Below are 23340 nucleotides of genomic sequence, written 5' to 3'. Positions count from 1 at the left end.
ATACTTTTTCAATGCTTTGATAACCGATTCAGTTCGATACCAGGATTGTCAGTTTTCTCGATTCTAAGCTGCTCCATTGCCAACAATTGGCCTGAGGGGAAGTGTGAGGGAGGGTGAGAGGAGGGAGAATAGGAGGACAGGGTAGAGATGCACTCACTGTGGTCCACACTTCTCGCGGTGCTGGATGCTCATAGTATAAAGGACCTGTGATTATGTCATCACTAGGGATAAGCGAATCGACTTCAGATGAAACATCCAAAGTTGATTCGCATAAAACTTAGTTTCAATACTGTACGGAGCGAGCGCTCTGTACAGTATTAGAATGTATTGGCTCCGATGAGCCAAAGTTATTACTTCAAGAAGTCTCGAGAGACTTCGCATAATAACTTCAGAAATTGATTTAGACTGTAAAAAAACATTTCCCGAACTCGGGTTCGGTTCCAAGGTACCACTTGGAACTGAACCTGAATTCGGCAAATGGTTTTTTACAGTACAAATACATTTATGAAGTTATTGCAAAGCAATAACTTTGGCTCATCAGAGCCAATACATTCTAATACTGTATAGAGATCCTGCTCCATACAGTATTAGAACAAAGTTTTATGAGAATTGACTTCGGATCTTTCATCTGAAGTCAATTCGCTCATCCCTACTCAAAAGCACCGAACTTGGGGCAGATCCTAGTTTTGGATACACTGCCCCTTCCATGGCTGCCAGGGGCGGAGATTGTCCCGATGCCCATTCAACTAATCTGCCACTTCTCCCCGTTCCTCCAGCCATGTTCCATTCTTTAAAATGTTTCAGCTGAGCAGATACAAAATATAATAAAGGGCTGGGCATTGCTATACCTGCCGATTCTTTGTTTCTTTGCAGGGTTTCATATCTACTTTCTTTGGTCTTCAACAACAGAAAACTAAAAACCCGGCATTTATGCAGAAAAACGGTCAGCTCACTGTAGGATCCCATTATAGTCAAAGGGGATCCAGCGGTACACTGTTGTATCTGGCTACCGTAAAATGGGGCCTTAGCCACACTTATGTACATATATCTTGATGAAATATACCTTTTTAAAACATTTCTGGTGCAGTACAGATTTAAGGATTCCTTCAATAATTGCAAGTTGTGCTGTATAGACAGCAAAGCAATCCCACACCATTGTACTACCACAAGCCTGATGCCACTGCTGTTGGCACAAGGTTCTCACTGTTAAAAGCTATAACCAAAGAGTCCGGCAATTGCTTGGAGATTTTAATGTAGGGGAGTTTTACATGCAGATTTTGCTGCAGATTTGCTGTGATCCCTGAATTCTGCTCACATATTTTCCGTTACATACAGATGGGGTTTTGACAGCCTTATTAACATTGTGCTGTAATTTATTGCAGGCTCCTGGTGTGTATATACCACATATGAGCGTGAGGACTAAGACCTCGCAGTTACTTTCTTCTATTGGCTTTTAAAAAAAGATCTCTGTAGCCCTTCCGAAAAACATACAAAATCAATTTGGTCACCCATGTTTATTCAACAGGGGAGTGGGAGACAACCTACTGCCAGACACGTCTGACATCTCCGGCAGAGAAAATGTTCGAGCATGTTGACATCCCGATCCTTGTCAGTATGTACATTGTGTCAGAGCTGTGGCCCAATAGTCCATGTATGAGATGTGTTTGTGGTGCAGATAGAGACTATGAGTAATGGAGTAATGACAGACCACAGGAACAGAGGCGAGGGAAGAATGAAAAATGTAAAGACTTTTTTTTATTCATTCAGATCATTTGGGGGTTTACCGTTAAGGGCTGAAAAACAAAAAAAGTTATGTTAATGTAAAATATAAGCAGTGGAAAGGCTTGGCTGACTATACAAGAGCTTCAAAAATATATTTTGTAGATATTTTTACAAGCATCGTGCCAAGAAATCATCCTCACACATCTTAAGGTGTTGAGTAGATAACATCTGCGTAAGAAGTGTAGCTCTGTAGGAACACTGAAGAGAATAAACACCTCTATTAGCTGATCTTTTTCTCTCATTATTTCTGAATTATTTGGATGCGATAAGGAGCCACATTTCCCATCATATTCACACATTTGATTAGCCTCATTTTGTAACAATTTTCTCAGTAGTCTTAAGTCTTTCCCTCAAGAGAATTTAAAACGTGCCTAACATCACAGAAAAACTTTCTTTTCTCTCAGTACATCATGCATCATGCCTAAAACGCATGTGAAAACTTTTGTTTTATATATGATTTATTCTAAGGCTAGTTTCACATCTCCGGCAGAAATTCCAGCAGGCTGTTCTTGCAGAGAACAACCTGCTAGAATTCTCCGGATCCAGCACTGCTGGATGCAACCGCAAAGTCCACCGGCCCCATTAACTATAATGGGGCTGGCAGATATCTATGTCAACCAATGTGATGGGTGCCAACTGCAAATCGTCTTAGCCCTGGATATTTTTATGTTGTCTTTGCGTTTAGGGTTTTCCAGCCCAAAAACCCATTTTACTTGGTGTTGTACAGTTGACAAAAATTCTGTACATACAGAATTTTTGTCAACTGTACAGTTGCGGTAACTTGAAGGTCCCAATGTAACGGCATTCACTAATATTATTTGCTACGTAGTATCAAGACATTGCAATTTTATGTTGCACGACCTCAAGCCGCTGTGTAGCTCTAGCCATCAAAAAAAATTCTAGCCCCAAACTTCATTTTAATTAGTGCCCTAGGAAGTTGGAACAATCAGTAGAAAAACATGGGTAAACATGTTTGCAGTGGCTGCAGTGACACAAATGACCTCAACTGGGGTTTTATATGCCAAGGATCAGAAAAAGGGGAAACCGACCCTTGGTACTGTAGCAGAGTGGTGGAATCAGGTGAGTGCACTTTTTACCACTTATGTGGTTTGGCACTGAAGAACCCTTTTAAAGGGTTTTCCAGGCTCCTGATACACTTATGACCTATCCTCAGAATAGGTCATTAATATCCGATTGGTGAGGGTCTGACATTCTGCACCTCCTCTGAACAGCTGTTCCCTGCAGCCTCCAATGTTGGAACTAGCCCTTTGAAAAGAACAGGAAGGACAATTTCATTCCAAGTGTAGTGGCCACGCTGGGTTGCTGCGGCTAACCTTCCAGTGAAGTGAATAGCAATAACCCAGCATGGCCGCTACACTTTGAACAGAGCTGTGCTTACTGTTCCCTTCACAGTGCTAGTTCTACACTACGTGCAGAATTATTAGGCAAATGAGTATTTTGACCACATCATCCTCTTTATGCATGTTGTCTTACTCCAAGCTGTATAGGCTCGAAAGCCTACTACCAATTAAGCATATTAGGTGATGTGCATCTCTGTAATGAGAAGGGGTGTGGTCTAATGACATCAACACCCTATATCAGGTGTGCATAATTATTAGGCAACTTCCTTTCCTTTGGCAAAATGGGTCAAAAGAAGGACTTGACAGGCTCAGAAAAGTCAAAAATAGTGAGATATCTTGCAGAGGGATGCAGCACTCTTAAAATTGCAAAGCTTCTGAAGCGTGATCATCGAACAATCAAGCGTTTCATTCAAAATAGTCAACAGGGTCGCAAGAAGCGTGTGGAAAAACCAAGGCGCAAAATAACTGCCCATGAACTGAGAAAAGTCAAGCGTGCAGCTGCCAAGATGCCACTTGCCACCAGTTTGGCCATATTTCAGAGCTGCAACATCACTGGAGTGCCCAAAAGCACAAGGTGTGCAATACTCAGAGACATGGCCAAGGTAAGAAAGGCTGAAAGACCACCACCACTGAACAAGACACACAAGCTGAAACGTCAAGACTGGGCCAAGAAATATCTCAAGACTGATTTTTCTAAGGTTTTATGGACTGATGAAATGAGAGTGAGTCTTGATGGGCCAGATGGCTGGATTGGTAAAGGGCAGAGAGCTCCAGTCCGACTCAGACGCCAGCAAGGTGGAGGTGGAGTACTGGTTTGGGCTGGTATCATCAAAGATGAGCTTGTGGGGCCTTTTCGGGTTGAGGATGGAGTCAAGCTCAACTCCCAGTCCTACTGCCAGTTTCTGGAAGACACCTTCTTCAAGCAGTGGTACAGGAAGAAGTCTGCATCCTTCAAGAAAAACATGATTTTCATGCAGGACAATGCTCCATCACACGCGTCCAAGTACTCCACAATGTGGCTGGCAAGAAAGGGTATAAAAGAAGAAAATCTAATGACATGGCCTCATTGTTCACCTGATCTGAACCCCATTGAGAACCTGTGGTCCATCATCAAATGTGAGATTTACAAGGAGGGAAAACAGTACACCTCTCTGAACAGTGTCTGGGAGGCTGTGGTTGCTGCTGCACGCAATGTTGATGGTGAACAGATCAAAACACTGACAGAATCCATGGATGGCAGGCTTTTGAGTGTCCTTGCAAAGAAAGGTGGCTATATTGGTCACTGATTTGTTTTAGTTTTGTTTTTGAATGTCGGAAATGTATATTTGTGAATGTTGAGATGTTATATTGGTTTCACTGGTAAAAATAAATAATTGAAATGGGTATATATTAGTTTTTTGTTAAGTTGTCTAATAATTATGCACAGTAAGTCACCTGCACACACAGATATCCCCCTAAAATAGCTAAAACTAAAAACAAACTAAAAACTACTTCCAAAAATATTCAGCTTTGATATTAATGAGTTTTTTGGGTTCATTGAGAACATGGTTGTTGTTCAATAATAAAATTAATCCTCAAAAATACAACTTGCCTAATAATTCTGCACTCCCTGTAGTACCGGAGGCTGCAGGAAACAGCTGATCAGTGGGGCTTCGGGGTGTCAGACCCTCACTGATCAGATATTAATAACCTATCCTGAGGACAGGTCCTCAATATCAGTTGCCTGGAAACCCCCTTTAAGGCTAGGGCTACGCTATGACTTGAGGTCACACAACAGATTGCAATGTCACAATACACATACAGTAATTTTGTAATGAATGTAGTTATGTTGTGACCTGCAAGTTACCACAACCGGACAGGAGTCAAAAACCTGCTGTTCCAGGAATGGTTTGGAGTTTGCACACTGCCGGTGACATACTGTACATTAGAGCATTATAGACTATCCTGTGCCTCATATAATGAGAGAGATATTACTTCAGTGTTCTCTTATTATGGATGAAGGGAAAATACCTTCTAAAAAATACCTTCTAGGTGATGCCAAAATGAACCACATAAGAGCTAATATGGCTGACAATGGAAGCCGTAAAACAGTTACCGTATTTTCCATGCCAGCAGCCAAGGGCGAGAGAAAAGTTGAGCTTGCAAGTAAAATCCTTCACACTGTAGAGCACAGTCAGGCTGTAACTTTTTGGCTAGAGGTATGTTTCAACATTTGTCCTGTCCACAAACGTAATGAAAACATTTATATGTAATTTGGCTTTGAAACCTTCTAAACAGTACACACTGGGTGAAAACAAAAATCAAAACGTAAAAATGACAAGGCTTGTACTTTCCTTGAAAAACACGTTGCTTTATAAATAATTACCGGTATTTTGGGTTGATATGAGCTCTGCAGTGTCACAGTTCCCCTAACTCATTATGGCACTTGGGTTAGTTTCGTTCAAACCATGTTGTTGTAAAGCTTTTTTCCTTTCCCTTTTTGAGAATAAGCAGCTGACAGCAGTAGAAGGCAGATGATAATTTAGAGACTGATTTGTTGAATTAAAGTCCAAATACAGAAATGTCAGCTGAACGCTGCAATGAAGCTGATGAAAACCTTCTGGTCAAATTAAACCTTCTTAGACGTCGTGTTGCCTCTTTTTCCAAAATAAATTTTAAATTGCTGTTTCTTACTTTTGGGCGCATAAAATCACACAGACTTCCTGCGAAATTATACATTTTCAGCTGCTGCATTCTTTCTATACTTCCTGTAGCTTGCTGTGTTTTCTTTAGCAAAGCTCATGCCTCATATCTGTCAGCCCTATTTGTAGATGAAGTTTGATAACGCACCATAGTCTTACAAGGAGACGCACTAGAGGGGCTTGAACAGGATGTTTTACAAATCGGCACAGCGCTCTGTTCCAGTTCAGAAACTAAGTAGACAGCATGGTACATGTTCATTAATCTTGGCTTGAATTCTATATAATATTTTGACTCTCTCAGCCTCTCGGAAACACAAGCTTGGAACTCAACAAAAATTAAAATCGCTGGGGATAAATGTGTTGATTGGATACAGAGGGTTCCCAAGTGACATCATCTCAACCACACTAAAAATAAGAGACAAAACACAGCTCGACTTCTACTTCACACATATTCATGCCTGAACGTCTCCTTTGCTTTTTCCAAGTAACAGTAAAGAAACCATTAAAATCAAAGAAGGTGCTCCATTATTGAGCAATCATTAGTCAAGAATGATTGATTTTGTTAACCCCTTCAGGACCCTGCCATTTTTCACCTTAAGGACCAGGCCATTTTTTGCAAATCTGTGTCACTTTATGTGGTGATGACTTTAAAACGCTTTTACTTATCCAAGCCATTCTGAGATTGTTTCCTCGTCACATACTGTACTTCATGACAGTGGTAAAATTTCAATTTCTCTACTTCTATAATACATAGTAATACCTCCAAAAATAGTTATTACTTTACATTCCCCAAATGTCTACTTCATGTTTGGATCCTTTTGTGAATGCCATTTTATTTTTTGGGGACGTTACAAAGCTTAGATGTTTAGAAGCAAATCTAGATATTTTTCTGAAAATTTCCAAAACACACTTTAAGGACCAGTTCAGGTCTGAAGTCACTTTGTGAGGCTTACATAATAGAAACCACCCAAAAATGACCCCATTTTAGAAACTTCACCCCTCAAGGTATTCAAAACTGATTTACAAACTTTGTTAACCCTTTAGGTCAGGGCTGGCCAACCTGCAGCTCTCCAGCTGTTGCAAAACTACAACTCCCAGCATGCCCAGACAGCCTACAGCTATCAGTCTACAGCATGGCATGGTGAGAATAGTTTTACAACAGCTGGATAGTTGCAGGTTGGCCAGCCCTGCTTTAGGTGTTCCACAAGAATTGATGGAAAATATAGATAACATTTCAAAATTTCTCTTTTTTGGCAGATTTTCCATTTGAATAAATGTTTGCCCCGTTACAAAGCAAGGGTTAACAGCCAAACAAAACTCAATATTTATGGCCCTGATTCTGTAGTTTACAGAAACACCCCATATGTGGTTGTAAACTGCTGTACGGGCACACGGTATTGCGCAGAAGGAAAGGAACGCTATATGGTTTTTGGAAAGCAGATTTCACTAGGATAATTTTAAGTTGCCATGTCACATTTGAAGAACCCCTTATGCATCCCTAGAGAAGAAACTCCCAAAAAGTGACCCCATTTTAGAAACTACACTCCTCAAGGTAGACAAAACTGATTTTACAAACTTTGTTAACCCTTTAGGTGTTCCACAAGAATTGATGGAAAATATAGATAAAGTGTTTGGCGCTGCAGTCAGTGAGGTCATTAGTCACGTGCGGTGGCGCGCAGGGAGCCTGTCTGGAGCAGTGGAGCTGAGCTGACAGTCACCGGTCTGTGAGCAGAGTGAGCTTGTGTCTTGCGGTGCTTGTAAACTGTGAGTGCCACTGCCACTGGAGGGGGTTGGTTGGAGAAATAAACGGGGGGCCGGGGGGATGGGGAGAAATGTGCCATTGGGGTGAAGATGTCCTTTTCCCTTCCAGGCCCATTGGGGGGTGGGGTAAGATGTGCTGCTGCCAGGTGGAGAAATGTGCCATGGGGGAGGGGGGAGGTAAGATGTGCTGCTGCGCTGCGAGGCCCATGAAGGGGAAGAAATGTGCCATGGGGGGGGGGGGTAAGATGTGCTGCTGCGCTGCCAGGCCCATGGAGGGTGAGAAATATGCCATTGGGGGTGATGTGACATGGAGAGGGAGAAATTGGGGGAGGAGTGCTGCCATGGGGGGGGGGGGGGGTGACACAAAAGGGGTGATTTGACATGGAGGGGGAGAAATGTGACATTTAGGCCGGGGGGCATCATTGGGAGCACTTTTTACTGGCACATTATTAGGTGGCACTATGGGGGCACTTCTTGCCGGCACATTATTGGTGGGCACTATAGGGGCATCTACTGAGGCCACAAAGAAGGGGTATGTTATATGGAGGGCTCTGTACAGTGACATTTTGTACTGGGACACATATGGTGGGTACTATGGGGAAGAGGGGAGAGGAGTACTATGGGGTCATCTCTGGGGGGCACTAAGAAGGGGTATTTTATGCTTGCAAATTATAGGGGACACTGAGGGCATCTACTGGGGCACTATATAGGGGCATTTTATACTGGTACATTATGGGGGCACTAGGAAGAAGGGGGCACTATATATGAGGTATTTTATACTGGCACCTTATGGGGGCACTATGGGAACATTAGCTCAACTGGGGGCATTACAATGGGGGTATTTTTTGCACTGTGTATTATAAGGAGAATTATTACTACTGAGGGGGCATTATGGTGAGCTTTATTACTCTCCCATGGTATGACCCCCTAGTAGCAGCACCAGCCTCTCCCTGCTCTGCTATCCCTCTGCCCCTTCTCCAAATCCTTATTATGAAATATTTCTCATTAGGATAAAACACAACATCAGCTCCGCCGAGTTGAAGAGGTGTCCGAGATCCCCAAGGGCCAAGCCAAGTAATTGTAAGTTTTCATGTGAAATATGTTTGTTATACACATATAGCATACACTGTGCCACACAATATACAGTACACCTCTACAGTGTGTAGTCTGTTCAATAAGCACCACATTATTTTCTGTCCGCCACCACAAAACAATCTGGAAGTGTCCCTCCATGTGGCATCATGTATGTGGGCAGAAAATGTATCATGTATGTGGACTTCTAGAAAAGTAAGCTTTGTGGTACAAACATTTTTTGAAATGACAAGTGGCCTTTTTTTTATTTACTTAAGCCCCTGCCCTTCAAAATGTCTGTGCACGTCCCTGTCCCTGATGCACCCCTAGAGTAGAAACTCCAAAAAAGTGACCCCATTTTAGAAACTATAGCAGGGATGGCCAACCTGAGGCTCTCCAGCTGTTACAAAACTACAATTCCCATCATGCCTGGACAGTCTACAGCTATCAGCCTACAGCAGGGCATGGTGGGAGTTGTAGTTTTACAACAGCTGGAGAGCCTCAGGTTGGCCATGCCTGAACTATAGGATAAGGTGGCAGTTTTGTTGGTACTATATTAGGGTACATATGATTTTTGATCGCTTGCTATTACACTTTTTGAGAGGCAAGGTAACAAGAAATAGCTGTTTTGGCACAGTTTTTATTTTTTGTTATTTACAACATTAATTTTTTTTTAAATCCACATTCTGAAAGCCGTAGTTTTATTTATTTTTTGGGCGACTGTCTTGTGTAGGGGCGAATTTTTTTCGGGATGAGATGACGTTTTGATTGGTACTATTATAGGGTGCATATGACTTGTTGATCGCTTGCTATTACACTTTTTGTGATGTGAGGTGACAAAAAATGGCTTTTTTTTTTTTAAGGTATTCACCTGAGGTGTTAGGTCATGTAATATTTTTATAGAACAGGTTATTACGGACGCGGCGATACATAATATGTCTACTTTTTATTTAGGTACGTTTTACACAATGATTTAATTTTTTAAACAAAAAAATCATGTTTTAGTGTCTCCATAGTCTGAAAGCCATAGTTTTTTTCAGTTTTTGGGCGATTATCTTAGGTAGGGTATGATTTTTGCGGGGTGAGATGACGGTTTGATTGGCACTATTTTGGGGTGTGTATGACCTCGTGATCGCTTGCTATTACACTTTTTGTAATGTAAGGTGACAAAAAAAAATTGCTTTTTTACACCGTTTATTATTTATTATTTTTTTTACAGTATTCACCTGAGGGGTTAGGTCATGTAATATTTTTATAGAGAATGTTATTATGGACGTGGCGATACCTAATATGTCTACTTTTTTATTTATATAATTTTTTTACGCAACAGTATACCTAATATATGTACTTTTTTTTATTTACCTAAGTTTTACAAAATAACAGCATTTTTAAACCCCCAAAAATCAACGTTTTAGTGTCTCCATATTCTGAGCCACAGTTTATTTTTTGGGGGGGACGATTGTCTTAGGTAGGGCCTCATTTTTGGCGGGATGAGGTGACGGTTAGATTGGCACTATTTTGGCGGGCATACGCCTTTTTGATCGTTTGGTGTTGTACTTTTAGTGATATAAGGTGACAAAAAAATTGTTTATTTAGCAGAGGTTTTATTTTATTTTTTTGACGGTGTTCATCTCAGGGGTTAGGTCATGAGATATGTTTATAGAGCTGGTTGATACAGACGCGGTGATACCTAATATGTCAACCTTTTTTTTCCCTATTTATTTATTTTTTTAAATGACTTTATTTGGGGAAAATGTTGTTGTTTTTTACTTGAAGCTTTTAATTTTTTGGGGGGAAAACTTTATTTTTCCAACTTTTTTATTCACTTTATTTTTTGTCCCACTTTGGGACTTCAACTTTTGGGGGGTCTGATCCCCTTTACAATGCATTCCAATACTTCTGTATTGGAATGCATTGGCTGTATGTGTAATATAGTGTGTATTAGGGTCCATTCACACATCCGTGTGTGTTTTGCGGATCCATGGATCCGCAAAAAATGGACATCAGCGATGTGCGTTCTGCATTTTGCGGACCGCACATCGCCGGTACTTAATAGAAAATGCCTATTCTTGTCCGCAATTGCAGACAAGTATAGGACATGTTCTATTTTTTTCAGGAACGGAATTGCGGACACGGAAGTGCGGATCCGGGCAGCACATCGTGTTGCCCCGTAGAAATGAATGGGTCCGCAATTCTGTTCTGCAAAATGCGGAACGAAATTGCGGACGTGTGAATGGACCCTTACTTATACAGCTTACCTCCTGTGAGATCCAGGGGGCTGGATCTCACAGGCTTTCCACCGGAAGGCAGCCCCGATGCCTAAGGAAGTCACAGCAGCACGGGGACCTGATGGCAGCGCCGATTCCCGTGAGGACATCGCATGTGCCGCGGTCAGCGCTGACCGTGGAACACGAAGGGTTAACGCGCTGGCATCAGTGAAATCACCCATTCAGCTTGGGTCCGGCTATCAGTGACTGTATGTTAAATTGTTTTGTTTTAATTCCTTAAAGGGGGTTTTAGACGCTTTGTAAATGATGACCATTCCTCTGTATAGGTCATCAGTATCTTGATTGTTGAGGGTCCAACACCTGGGACCACCACTGATTAGATGTTTGAGAAGGCATCGGTGGCGTGCTCCTGTGAGAGCCAGAGTCTTCTCATAGCTTACCAATCACAGCACTGTACATGGTATAGGGGCTGTGATTGGTACTGCACTCAGCCGCATTCACTTCAATGGGACTGAGCTGTGCCTAGGCCATGTGACTTGATGAATGTGATGTCACATGGCCTACGGTAACTTGCAAGAAGGCCACAGTGCTCACAAAAGCGCCGGTGCCTTCTCAAACAGCTGATCACTGGGGGTCTTGGGGGTCAGAACCCCCACCAATCAGATACTAATCACCTATTCAAAGGATAGTTCATCAGTTAAAAGTGTTGGAAAAACACTTAGGGCTGTTTCACACGAGTGACAACTGTGATTTTGTAGTAAAGAGATCACAGAGAGGCACGGAGCATTATCAGTCATGTTAATGCTCCGTGCCTCTGCAGTCTGCATCGGGTCTTGGCACTCTTTCACGGGCGGATGTCACGCACGGCATCCGCTCGTGTGAAACAGCCCTTAAACTAACCGTCACTGTCGGGTGTAAGTTCCCACACTATGAAGTACATTTTCTTTGTGTGATCTTGCGGGTGCTGTAAGTGCACATGTAAGATCAGTGATAGCAATGGGGCTGTAACACACAGCCCTGCTAATGCTGCTACTGGTGGGATCAGAGATAACGTCTTAGATGCAGTAGTCAATACTGACTTCTAGGGTGCATCTAAGGTGCATGACAAAGGAAAGGGGGATCCTTGTGTCACACCTCATCTGGAGTTGCTGATGGGTTACCATGGCAGGAGAAGACATAACAAAGGCCCTTGATCATTGCTTCAAGCCCTCTAGAGAGAACCAAAAAAAGTCTTGCCCCTCCTCCCCCTCCCCAAAAAAATAAAACGTCTTATAATTAAAAACTATTTTATTTCATAAAAATAATTCAGCATAATTAAATTTATTTATACCACATGGCACACCACAATTCCTTTTTCCCCCAATTCTCCTCAAAAAGTCTGAAAATGATGTGGATCGGAAAAAAAATAATTATGGTGCAAATGTGCAAAAAGGAAAAAAAAAAACCCTTAGTCCTGCAGGTCTCTTGGATGTAAGTGACCAAACAATTTTTCACATTTTTTGATTGTCACATTTTAAGAGCCATAACTTTTTTCCATTGATGTAGCTGTGTCAGAGCTCATTCAGACGTCCTTAGGATGTCCGCAAAAATGCAGATCCGTTTTTGGTGGATTATGATGCAGACCTATTCTATGGGTCACTTTTCTTCTATTCTATGGCTCCGCAAAACAAATAAAGGATGTCCTATACTTGTCAGTGAAAATCAGGATGTGGCCCCATTGAAGTCTATGGGTCTGCAAAAGAATGCAATCAGTTTTTTTGCTGAGATGCTAAACTGTCCACAAAAAAAAAGGATCTGCATTTTTGTGGACAACATACAGCCATCTAAAAGAGCCCTCAGGGCTTGCTTGTAGCAGGATCAGTTGTATTTTTCAATTATACCATTTTGGGATGCACATAATTTATTGATTAGCTGTACTTTTGCATTTTTTTTATATTTTTGTAATTTGTTTTAACACATTTTTATAAAAATTTTTTTTGGGGGTTGGGGTTTTGCTACTTTTTCAGCATTTTTTTTTCACTGTTTGGCCTCATGCACACGACCGTTGTGTGCATCCGTGGCTGCTGTGCCGTTTTCAGTTTTTTTTCGCGGACCCATTGACTTTCAATGGGTCCGTGGAAAAATCGGAAAATGCACCGTTTTGCAGCCGAGACCGTGATCCGTGTTTCCTGTCCGTCAAAAAAATATGACCTGTCCTATTTTTTTGACGGACAACGGTTCACGGACCCATTCAAGAACACGGATGCACACAAGATTGGCATCCGTGTCCGTAGGTTACTTTCATACAGACGGATCCGAAGATCCATCTGCATAAAAGCTTTTTCAGAGGTGAGTTTTCACTTCGTGAAAACTCAGATCCGACAGTATATTCTAACACAGAGGCGTTCCCATGGTGAGGGGGACACTTCAGGTTAGAATATACTGAAAAACTGTGTACATGACTGCCCCCTGCTGCCTGGCAGGTGCTGCCAGGCAGCAGGGGGCAGACCCCACCCCTTGTTTTTAACTCATTGGTGGCCAGTGGGCCCCCCTCCCTCCCCTGTAGTTAACTTGTTGGTAGCCAGCCCCCCCTCCCTCCCCTGTAGTTAACTCATTGGTGGCCAGTGGGCCCCCCTCCCTACCCTGTAGTTAACTTGTTGGTAGCCAGCCCCCCCTCCCTCCCCTGTAGTTAACTCATTGGTGTCCAGTGGGCCCCCTCTCCCTCCGCTGTAGATAACTCGTTGGTGGCCAGTGGGCCCTCTCCCCTCCCTCCCTCCCTAATTAAAATCGCCCCCCTATCATTGGTGGCAGTGGAGAGTACCGATCGGAGTCCCAGTGTAATCGCTGGGGCTCCGATCGGTAACCATGGCAACCGGGACGCTACTGCAGTCCCGGTTGCCATGGTTACTTAGCAATTTGTAGAAGCATCAAACTTACCTGCGAGCAGCGATGTCTGTGACTGGCCGGGAGCTCCTCCTACTGGTAAGTGACAGGTCTGTGCTATAGGCAATGCGCCGCACAGACCTTTCACTTACCAGTAGGAGGAGCTCCCAGCCGGACACAGACAACGCAGCTCGCAGGTAAGTATGAAGCTTCTACAAATTGCTAAGTAACCATGGCAACCGGGACTGCGGTAGCGTCCCGGTTGCCATGGGTACCGATCGGAGCCCCAGCGATTACACTGGGACTCCGATCGGTACTCTCCACTGCCACCAATGATAGGGGGGGAGATTTCAATTAGGAGGGGGAGGGAGGGGAGAGGGCCCACTGGCCACCAACGAGATAACTACAGCGGAGGGAGGGGGGGCTGTTCAGAGAGGTGTGCTGTGGTTAGCTTTGAAATCCCTGTGTGCTGTGGTTAGCTTTGAAAGCAGCATACAAAGGGGTTACTCTGCTTTTATCACTGCTTACAGCTATGCCGGCAGATAAAGCAGGGGCCCGGCTGTCAGTGACTGCTGGGCCCCTGCACTGATAGCGCCCACCCAATCATCTTGACTTACTAGTATGTCAAAGGTCACCAAGGCACTGGCAGCCATGACATACTAGTACGTCAAGCGTCTCTAAGTATTTAAGGGGGTGGGGTTCTGAGGAGGTCATTGCTAAGGGGGTCCGCAATCTGGAAGGTCGGTGCGGAACAGTGGCATGGAACCACTATGGAGGGGTTTCTCTCCATGCCTCCGCACTTCAAAAAAATAGAATGTTCTATTTTTTTGCAGTGCGGACGGATCATGGACCCATTCAAGTTGGGTCTGGATCCATCGTGGCTAACACACGGATACGGAACGGCCGAAAGACAGCCGTGTGAATGGGTCCTTTGGAGGTCACATTTTATGAGGGCGGAGTGTTGTCGGCCGGTCATTGTTAAAGGGGCAGAGTGCTGTGGAGGACAGTTAAGAGGGAGGGCCCTGTGGAGGTCACAGTTAAGGGGTAGACCGCTGTAGAGGGTCACTGTTAATGGGGTGGGGTGCTGTGGAGGTCACATTTTAGGGAAGCGGGCGCAGTGGAGGTCACTGTTAAGGAAGTTAGCCGCTGTGGAGGTCTGCTGTGGAGGTCACTGTTAAGGGAGTGGACCGCAGTAGAGGACACTGTTAAGAGGTAGGCCGAGCTGTAGTCTTAAGACAAATATTCCTTACAACATTCATTTAGAGAGCACTGCTAAGGGACACTTTAGAGCAATTTTTCACATAAAAATGTAAAAAAAAAAATCAATAAATAAAGCGTATTAGAAAAAACTTTTCTGATCACTGGCCCTACGCATTAGAAAAACATTAATAAATAAATGGAATTTACACTTTAAGGCCCAAAATAGGAAGGTCATAAGTGGTAAATGGTATTTTGTCATCTAAATCAATAAGCTTTAGTCCCACATAGAAAAAATAACGGCTATCTAGACAAAATAATGCACATGCACAGGAGAAATACATGTACGCTCCTAAAAAAGTCTCATAAACAGCTAACTTCACGGAGGCTAGGATGCGTTCTCTTTACATTAGTTAGCACCACATAGTATAATCTATTTTTGTGTAGTAAACAGATGCACATTTTTACAGTTCCATTTCAGGAGCTACAGCTGTTGCTTCTTTTCCTCAGTTTTCGCCAGCCACCTGCTTCCACAGTCTTTACAGGAGGGAAAAGGGATACAACATCTGAATGCTATTGTATTTTAGGAAAATGATTTTCTTGCAAGTATTTAGTTTCCATCCAAATTTCAAAACAAGCAGGAAAATGAATTGTATCCAATAAAAGGTTGCTATTTGGTAGCTTCTGTTTTGCTGTTTATGAGAACAAATAGTCATACATAAATCAGGTTAGGTAAGTAAGGGCTCTTTCACACCTGCGTTCATTTCTTCCGGCATAGAGTTCCGTCGTCGGGGCTCTATGCCAGAAGAATCCTGATCAGGATTATCCTAATGCATTCTGAATGGAGAGAAATCCGTTCAGGATGCATCAGGATGTCTTCAGTTCCGGAATGGAACGTTTTTTGGCCAGAGAAAATACCACAGCATGCTGCGCTTTTTGCTCCGGCCAAAAATCCTGAACATTTGCCACAAGGCCGGATCCGGAATTAATGCCCATTGAAAGGCTCCGGCCTTAAGCCAAACGTCGTTTCGGCGCATTGCCGGCTCCGACGTTTAGCTTTTTGTGAATGGTTACCATGGCTGCCGGGACGCTAAAGTCCTGGCAGCCATGGTAAAGTGTAGCGGGGAGCGGGGGAGCAGCATACTTACCGTCCGTGCGGCTCCCGGGGCGCTCCAGAGTTACGTCAGGGCGCCCCACGCACATGGATGACGTGATCGCATGGATCACGTCATCCATGCGCATGGGGCGCTCTGACGTCACTCTGGAGCGCCCCGGGAGCCGCGCGGACTGTAAGTATACCGCTCCCCCGCTCCTACTATGGCAACCAGGACTTTAATAGCGTCCTGGGTGCCATAGTAACACTGAAAGCATTTTGAAGACGGATCCGTCTTCAAATGCTTTCAGTACACTTGCGTTTTTCCGGATCCGGCGTGTAATTCCGGCAAGTGGAGTACACGCCGGATCCGGACAACGCAAGTGTGAAAGAGGCCTAAGTTGAGGCTAGTCATTTTGTAGGACCAACTAAAAGGAATATATAGCGTATATCAGAGTAGACTTTTTATAAAAGAACTTAAGCAGAACATTTAGCATGCTTGGTAAGATGACAGATGTGAAGTAAGTAAAACTAATGTGATTAACGTAACATTTTAGTCAGGGTCACAATCCTTTTGGTTGAAACTCTGTCACATGCAATAGATCTACAGCATGTTCTATAGCAGAAAAGCTTACAATCCATCACTAGCAATATAGCTTCAATATAGTTTTGCCACAAACTGAGAAGAAAGCAGGGAAACGGATTGCGAATGCCTTTTTTACATTAATGCTATTATCTACTGCAGGCTGTTCCAACAGAGAATGGATCTGGCATTGCCATATTTAATCGCAATGCCCGCCAGCCCTATTACCATAGTTGGGAGCGGCGGAGATTCAGCCACTACCTGGCAAATGTGCGGGGATTTTGCAGGACACTACTGTGTGCAGTGGTTTTTGTCCTGCCACATCCTGGCACATTTTCCAGGTAGTGGCCAGATCTCCACCGGACCCCATTATAGTCAATGGGGCTAGCAGGCATTTAGGTAACTTATCTCTGCTGGAATAGCCTGCTGGTACTAATAACAGTAGTGTAGATCTAGCCTAATTCTGTCCAACATTAAGTATAAACTTAGACTAGACAGTTTTGAAAGGGTTGTGTAGTGCTGAGATATTGATGACCTCACCGTTTTACATCAAGAATGCAATAGAACGTCTCACCAATAGATCCACAACACGTGCATAGTACTGTGACGCCCTGCCCTGTGGGTGTTCTGAGGATATCTGTCAGAATTGCTGCACGTGACTCGATCTGACAATTTTTTTTGTTGTGGGTTTGAGCTGAATCCCACCTCCTCCCAGGTGTTGTTCTTTAGGTAATTGGTGAGGCTATTTATTCCTCCTTCTCTCTATAGCCTTTGTGGGTTATAGTTCTGCCTTGTGTGAGCTTTGGAAGTTTGGTGGATCGTCTTCACATCTCTAGATAAGTATTTTTCCCTTTTTCCTTCTGTGTCTGTTTTGACTAGGTCTCTAGGGAGACGCTAGCTCCTTCGGTTTTCAAAAGGAGCTGGGTGTATCTTTCCCTCTTCCCTACAGCTGAGGGTTTGATTCAGTGTGTTTAAGTCTTAGGTAGGTGGGCATGTGCATATCTACCATCGAGATATGCACATGGGCATAGCAGCTTAGGGAAAGTGTTTTAGGGATTGCTAGGAGGTGACCTCTTTTTTTTCTAGCATTTGGGGCCTAGTCAGTTGTTTTGTTTGCTTTTCCGTGTTCTGTTTGCTTCCCTTATCTTACCTACCGTGACAAGTTGTTTACATTATTGTGATGTTTGAAAAAGGCTAATATGTGTAATGCTAATGAAATGATAAAGCCAAACTGACGTCCAGCAAACACGGCGTACCAGATACACTTTGCGCAAGCCGTCACACTCTGAACGCCCTTGAAGGCCGGGGTACTCTTCACCCGCCTCCAGCAGGAAGGGGGACTTTGGCAGAGCCCTTCCAAGGTGTCAAATAGCAGGGTGGCTGGGCAAACAGTTGGGCAAAAAGCCCCTAATTAAATACCATGACACCATGCACTGGTGAAAAGGGAAACAAGAGAAGAAAACGTAAGTCAGGGCATAAGAACCAGAAGACAAACAAAACCAAAGCCAGGGTCAATAACCAGAGAAACCACTCACCAGATTCAGATCCAGAGCCAGGGAAGCAACTGAATAATCATCAGTGAGTGGGGGAAAAGACCAGGTTTAAATATCCCTCCACAAATCACCTGACACTGCTGAGGTCACACCCAATCCCCACCCTCAGCTTAGGGAAGCACAGGTGAGGGCTGAGTGTGAGCAGAAGAAGGAACCTCCCACCACATGTCTAAGTCAAGAGACATGACAACAGAGGTTCCCTGGCAACAGCTGACACTAGGGGTTCCGGGTCCCGGGATCTCTGACCAGTGTCAGCGCTGGGAATGGTGGCGTCCTGTCTCGTAGCAGCATCAAGATCCTGAATGTATCGAACAAAGTGTCGAGTGCGTAAAGCGCAAACCTTTACTAGCTCCGCCCTCCGAAAACGACACCCCACCCCTTGAGGCCAGCGAGGGTGAGGGATGTCCTGACGGAGGGCCAGACACCCCCTGGGAGAATGAGAGACACGTTTTTGCGTGGTGACATGCTTTCGGCGAGACTGCGTCTGTCTCCCTGGCTGCCTGACAATATGTAGCTGAAACGTCACAGACTTATTGTACATGTTGGAGTGAATAAATAAAGCAATCCCTGATGGAGTTGATGACCTCATTGAGCTTTTGAAGCTATCCTGAGGATAGGTCATCAATATCTATGCACTGCACAACCCTTTTAAACTGCTCAACCTTGATCACAGTGGCTGATGCTGATACAATTGGTGCATCTTTACACTGTCTAGCATAGGTTTACACCACATTTAAGGAGGTCGTTTTAAGCCACCCCCTTTATCAATAAGCCCTTTCCTACAAGCCCACACCCCTTGTTGGCTATATCAATAAGGATACTTTTAATTACATTTTACCTGCCTGTGAAGCTGGATAATTTTGAACTGCAAAGAGTGTAAAAAGTTGATAAATGTGGTGCAAATGATAAGGCCAGTTTTTTTTGGGCACAAATCGGACCAAATTTTTATAGTCAATAGTGAGTCTGATCCAATTACTTGTAGGGCTAGCTCAGCTGAATGTAATGATACTTTTTACTTAATTCTTTAAAAAAAAGTATTTTTAACCCATAGGCAAATGACAAACACATTTATTAAGGCCAGTACCAAGCCATTCTATGCAATCCTGCGATTGAAGTAAATGAGTCCGCATCCATTTTTCAAAATTCTGGAATAGTTGTGGACACAAATATACCGTTGTCTGAATGAGCCCTTACAGTATAATTGTCATTTCTTTTTAATATGTAGGGACAGTCAGAGCTTACTATGACTAACCAAAGGTAACCTCTATGCAACTGAAGGCCTTTCTCACATTAGCTAATGTTAATGTTCATACAGTAAGTCCACCATCAGGAGCACAGAACAACAATGGTGTTGTAAGGAGAATTGCAAGGAGAAATCTGTTTCTCTCCAAAATGAAAATTGCTGCCTATCTGTAGCTTGCTAAAGAATACCTGGACAAGCCAAAAGCTATCTGAACAATGTTTTTTGGGGGCTAGAACAACTCGCCACCATTGATGGAACAATGAATTCTGAATTATACCAGCAAATAGCTGACTCTTAACCACCTCACAACTGCCTAACGCAGGGATTCGTCCTGCGGGCGGCCGGGTTATTCCTCCTGCACGCATCTACACGTCATCTCGCGAGATGACGCGCATATTTGGCCCGCACATGCGCAGTGCAGGTCGGCAAAAGGCGCACAAGGACTTGGTCACCAGCCTACCAGCTAATGATCATCGCTGGCAGGTTGGTGACTTCTAAAATAACGAACCACCAGCCATATAACACATTATATTTATAAATATAATGTGTTAAATGGCTTCTGTGCTCTCTGCTGGGTCCTTTTTGTCGGTTGTTCCTAGCAGAGAACACAGATCACAGTGAGTACACCAAGCACTACATATTTAGCTCCAGATCACCCCCCCATCACCCCAATTAACCCCTTGATCACCCCTGTCAATCACTAGTGAAAGGGAAAAAAGTGATCAGTGTAAACTGTCACTTTTTTTTTTCACCAGTATTGACTGTTAGGTTTAGGTTAGTTTAGGCCCCTTTGGTAGATAGTTAGCTTCAGTTAGCGCCCAGCCCACCGCACCACAGTCACTGATTCGCTGATTAGCTTATCGCTAATCAGGATTGGTACTTTATAGTATCTGTAAGTGATCAGAACTGATCACAGTCAGATCTATAATAGTATTAGTGTCACCTTAGCTCCCCCTCCACCCAAAACGCAGTGTTTGCCCAATCAGGCCTGATCGGTCGCCCACACGTGCGTTCACCTACGCCCGCCCTGCCGCAGTGACAAAAATATATATTATTTTTATCACTGCACAATCACTACACAAGCGCTGCGGCGATAAAAAAAATCAGTTTTAATATTTTTTATCAATCGCAGCGGCTTCCTGTACTTCGCTAGCGTCCCATTTGTAAGACAGGCTTGCTTTTTATCTTGGGTAGTCTGAGGGAATACCCCCTAAATTTAGTTGACCAAATGGCAAGAAAGGGGTATTCTTCTGAAGAGGCCTACAGGCTTCTGACCCAGTCGGATGAGGAATGGGAACCCTCATCTGACGAATCCAGTGGGTCAGAATACGAACCTGTAGAAAGCAGTGGCAGTCTGACCCAAAGTTCGGACGATGAGGTCGAGGTCCCTGATACCACCAGGCGTACCCGGCCCCGTGTCGCTAGACCACAGGTTGCGCAGGATCCACTTCAAGGGCAGCAGAGTGGGGCTGGCGCTGTCGGATTACGTGGTGAGGCATACACCAGCAGCACAGCCCATCCTGGACCTAGTACCAGCACTGCCGTAGAACATGGTGAAGTGGCTGTTAATAAATTTATTGCGTTGCTGCCTGTTTTTTTTTTTACCTTCTAGGTGGACCAAGCGATCAACCAGCTGCAGCACTGATGTGCATTCTGACAGAAGCATTGCGCTGCTGTCAGATTACACAAAAGTCGGTGTATGCGGCGCTGCAAGACAAGATTTCTCCTCTGCAGTAAAAAAGATACGTTTGCCGAGGCTTATGAGCTGAGGGGCGGTGTTCATATGCTTTGGCAAACACTTTGTATATAAAAAAAATATAAAAAAAAAATTCCGGCAATGATTTATTCATCCACATCGATTGATGTGAATGGAGAAATCGGGTTTGCCAGGGCATATGGGCTGAGTGGGTTTGGATGTTGGGCGGAGCTCCTATATCCTGGCAGACGCCTTTCCCCTCTTTTTTTTTTGCACATTTTTTGGCAGAGATTTTTTCATCCACATTGATCGATGTGAATAAAGAAATCTGTGCCGTTCATTTTTTTCTTTCAGCCCAGAGGCTGAACGGAAAAAAAAAATCTCATTACCCGTATGCTCAATATAAGGAGAATAGCAGAAACTCCTAATGCTGGCCATACATGTAATGATTGCGGAGACCCTCAAATGCCAGGGCAGTACAAACACCCCACAAATAACCCCACTTTGGAAAGAAGACACCCCAAGGTATTCGCTGAAGGGCATATTGAGTCCATGAAAGATTGAACTTTTTGTCACAAGTTAGGCCTCGTTCACATCAGCGTTCAGCCTTTCCGTTCTCCTGCTCTGTTATAGGAGCAGGAGAACGGAAAGGACGGATTGGGCACATAACTGAGGCGAGCGGAGCCTACGGACCCCATAGACTATAATGGGGTCCGTTAGGTTTACGCTCAGAAAATGATTTTGGAGCGAGCGACATTTGTGTAATGTATAGGGGCAGTGATAATGACCATTTTTGTAATATACTTTAATTACTGAAATCATACATTTCTATTCGAAAAATTGCTCTAAAGTGGCCCATTTTTAAGCCTTAGCCACGCTTCTCTATCTTCTGTTTACATAACAGTAGAGACTTGCTAACATTGACAGTTATGTAAACAGAAGACAGAGAAGAGTTGCTAAGGCTCAAAATAGGCCACTTTAGAGCAATTTTTTTGTATCATTTCAGTAGTTAAAATATATTACACAAATGGTCAGCTCCTTCTCCCGTGAGAATTTGAGCTCCTTCTCCCTGGCTAAGAGAGGGGCGTTCTAATTGGATGCGATCGCAGCCTGGTTGAAGATAACCGTGCCCAGGAGAAATACAAGTCCACGCCTAGTATAACCGAGTCACCTCATTAGCATATGAGGCGCCAAAAGATACAGGGACCACAGCAGACGAATGTGGGGGGGTTATTTACAAAAAAAAAAGGGTCAAGACATCAGTGGGGGCCGCACTATAAGGTAGGATAATAAGGATATCCAGGTGAAAGGTCTTCTTTAAGCCAAAGGAAATGTTGTGGAAGGACCTGAAGTGAGCAGTTCATGGGAAGAAGAGAGTTGAAGCTGTTTTGTATGGAGGAATAGGTTAGAAGCCAATGTGCAGGACTAATCAACAATTACCAGAAAGATTTACCAGAACAATTACCAGACTGACCGCTGGGCCCTTGACCCGAAGTGACTGCGTCATAGTATTTCATGATACAGTCAGTTCCTATCTAATTGCAGGTCTATTGTACTGTACTCAAATGACGATATGAGCACAGCACAAGAGACCAGCTATCAGATAAGAACTGACTGTATCATAAATCACTATGATATAATTAGTTCAGGTCAGGGGAGCCACGGACGGTCCAGAAGATGTGGCCGACACACGTTTTGTGTTTCCAGGACCGAGCATGGTTTTGTGAATCAGGCCTAATAGGTTAATCAGTTCTTCTATATGTGCTTCTGAGAAACCTGTTACTAATCATTACAGCTTCCAGAGCTTTTCTAGCACTCTGAATGGCCATTCTTCCAGCTATATGAGCAGGTTGAATATATCAAGGTCAAGGTATAACTGCAGAGATTTACCATATAGGAGTATGGAAAACTAGGTAAGAACCATTGTAGGAACTATATGAGTGGTATTGGTTGAAATCCCCCTTTCTAAAAATCACATATAACTAAGAAATGGCTAAATAGAAGTTTACACAAAGGGCACTCGTACGATAGAGTATAACCACAGGATCGATCCACGTGTGAATTTCTGCTAATTGCCAGGAGGCACCCGTACTTGCCATTTGAAACAATATTAAGCAGAGATGTGTCCTGGTAACAGTGATGGCCAGTTCGCATTGTTCGCCCGCTAACATGTGCGGGCTGCCATCTTTTTTCACAAGTCCGGCGAGGCACAGGTAAGCCCTTCCCTGT

At 43.7% G+C, this 23340-nt stretch overlaps 1 protein-coding gene across 7 annotated transcripts in view; it reads right to left on the bottom strand.

Annotated features, from left to right (window-relative positions):
* PDE5A (phosphodiesterase 5A) overlaps positions 1-23340 on the bottom strand; it is a 350069-nt gene that overhangs the window by 192442 nt on the left and 134287 nt on the right. The gene's annotated exons all lie outside the window — the stretch shown is intronic.

The sequence above is a fragment of the Bufo gargarizans genome, chromosome 1, assembly GCF_014858855.1.
Source record: "Bufo gargarizans isolate SCDJY-AF-19 chromosome 1, ASM1485885v1, whole genome shotgun sequence".
NCBI lineage: Eukaryota > Metazoa > Chordata > Amphibia > Anura > Bufonidae > Bufo > Bufo gargarizans.
The sequence above is the reverse complement of the archived record's forward strand: the minus strand, read 5'-3'. Positions and strand labels throughout refer to the sequence as shown.